Below are 3,031 nucleotides of genomic sequence, written 5' to 3'. Positions count from 1 at the left end.
ATGGTTATGCTGATATACTCCTATGTAGTCAACTGTAGCTCGAGTCCTGGACCCGGTGGCTTAAAACTCACACTGGGCACTTGTGCATGTGTGCCAAGATCCAGAAAGGAGAATGGAGGAAAAGGGATTGTGGTGTGGCCATCCCTACTAGGGGGTGGGGGTGATTTCTGGCTTTTTGTCTCTCCGTCTCTCTCTTTCTGGTGAATGTACATGCCCTATAGCAAAAATCTCTCTCTCTCAAAAAAAAAAAAAAAAAAAAAAGCTGTAATTTAACCATAGTTTGCTTGTTTTATACCTTAAGTGCCTGATACATAGTAGACACTTCTTAAACTAATGAAGAAATAGCTAACTATAAGATTCCTTAGCACAATCAAGAAGACTGGTAGAAATTCTTTGTGGAAAGAGAAATTCAGGTTGAGATACAGAATCAAATCTGAATATTCTGGAGGTAGAGAGATAGGAGCAGTAACAGGGAAGGCCAAGCCATTTGGCTTAAGATCATCAGGGACCCTACCCAACCTGCCATGTGGAAGGAGGGATTACTCCAGCCAAGCACACCATATGAAGTGGTGCATTCTACTATGCATCTCAACCTCCAGTCATACTGGGAGCAGAAATAATTGGGTAAACAAGAAAATCTCTTTCATGCTATAGTAGCTGAAAATTTTCCAAATTGAGAGAAGTATTAGGACACCCAAATCCAGTAAATACAATGGACACCAAATAGATGTAAAATAAGAAAGTCCTCTCCAAGGCTCATCATACTCAAATTGGAAAAAAAAAAAAAATCAAAAACAGAGACAATATTCTAAAAACGGCAAGAGAGAAATGCCAAGTTACTTACAAAGGTTACCCCATTAGATTAACATCTGGCCTCTTAACTGAAACAATGCAGGGAAGGAAAGAATGGGAGGACTTTTTTAAAACTCTGAAAGAAAAGCAATTTCAGCCAAGAATACTATACCTGGAAAGATTATTCTTAACATGGGAAAGAGAAATAAAATCATTCCAAGAAAAACAAATGCTAAAAAAATTCTTCAAACTAAACCAGCTCTTCAGGAAATACTTAACAGAATACTACACCAGGAAGACTAAAGGGAGATAAATAGAAGTAAGAGAACACAAAACAACTAAGAAAAAAAAAAAGGATTAAGTCCACACATATTGATACAACACTTAATGGTAGGATTAATTTTCCCAATGAAAAGACTGGAAAAGCATATTCAACTATCTCACACACAAGCAAGTTTAAGTTCAAATTCACCAATTATTTGATAAACAGTTGTCTCCACAGATTTCAATTTATATATTTATTATAAACATTGCTTGTTGTATAAAACTAGATAATAGGAGAAAACTCTAAAATGTTGTAAGTAACAGAATCTTTTTGGAATACATGTATTTATTTATTTATAGAATTATTTTATTTAACTTTACTTATTTGTTTTAATTTGATCAGAGTAGGACAGAGTGAGAGAGAAGTGGGGAGGGAGTGAGAATGCAAGCTGCCGGGTCCAGGATTCAAACTGCAGTCAGTCATGTGGGAGTTCAGCACCCTCAACTACCATGCCACCTGTCAGCCCCTGGAATAAATTTAAAGGTGCAAATCAAGAACTTTGTAAAGCCTATAAGTAACTACGTAACTAACTTTACCATGTCTTCACTTTTAAACATCTCTTTCCAATTTTGATTTGTTTTTGGTTTTTTTTGAGGACTTATTTATTTATGTACAGTACAGTGCTATGGTGTTACAAGAAATTTACTCAGTAAGTAAAGTTTTCTTATTCTATCTCTTCCTAATGAGCGACTGTTATATACAAGTTTTAAAAGGGAATTATGTATTTAACTTTATTTATTTTTAATTTGACCAGAGAGAGACAGAGAGAGAGAGAGAGAGAGAGAAAGTGAGAAAGCAAGCCGCCATGTCCAGGACTCAAACTGCAGTTGGTCATTTGTGAGTCCAGCGCCTTAACCACCTTACCACCTTCTGGCCCCAAGACAGTCTTCTAAGAGAGGTAAAAACAAAAGGAAATGTAGTTTAAATATGTTTTCAAAGTTCACATCAAGGATAGTTCTTAATGTAAAAAAACTACTCAGGGCAGCTCTATGGAAGAGGGGGCATTTGGTTTCCTTGAGAGGACTGCCTGGAGGCAAAGGCCCAGTGGACTGTTGTAAACCATTTACCCAGGAGAACTATTAAGTCTGGCTTCAAATGCAGACAGTGCTTCCAGTTTATTTGTGGAGACTGAGGGGAAAAGAGATAAACAATAACTACAACTGATCCAGCCTAAGTTTAAGACATACCTAGTTTGCTTGTTTTATACCTTAAGTGCCTGATACATAGTAGATACTTCTCACATTAATAAAGAAATAGCTAACTATAAGATTAATTCCTTGAAGAAACATTAGGGAAATATGCAGAGGGCCACAGAAATGAGAATCTCACTAGATTCAAGTCCTCTCTTCAGCCTTAATTTCTCAGATGATGGGGCCAGCAGGTGGTGTGGTGGTTATGGGCGCTGGACTCTCACATGGCTGACCACGGTTCAAGTTCTGAATCTGGCGGCTTGCTTTCTCATCCCGCCCCCCCCCTTGTTCTGTCTCTCTCTGGTCAAATTTTAATTAATTAATTAATCAATTTTTAAAAAAAATTTCTCAGATAGCAACAACTACACAGTGCTGGGAACTCTGAAGAGGCTTTATGAGGTGCTTCCAGGCCTATCTATATCAGGTCTCTACCACAAAAAAAAGGGGAAGAAACAGCAGATCAAAAGGGTCTGAAATAGAACCCCAACCTTCTGCTTTATCTTTCTATGACTCTGAAGCTCTTAAAAGGGACAATAGAGCAGAGATCCTGCAGAGCTCACATACTTGGGGCATGAGAATAAGAAGACCACCATTTAGCATATTTTACTGGACCACAAAAAAATTTCTCGTTGCCCTCGGAGAATAAGAAAAAGCTGCTTGAAATCATTATTCACCTTTTGGCTGGTGCTGCCATCTTCCAGTAATTCATTAAAATGATGAACAC

Source organism: Tupaia chinensis, unplaced genomic scaffold, assembly GCF_000334495.1.
Source record: "Tupaia chinensis unplaced genomic scaffold, TupChi_1.0 Scaffold000228_1, whole genome shotgun sequence".
Classification (NCBI taxonomy): Eukaryota; Metazoa; Chordata; class Mammalia; order Scandentia; family Tupaiidae; genus Tupaia; species Tupaia belangeri.
Note: the sequence above shows the minus strand (reverse complement) of the source record.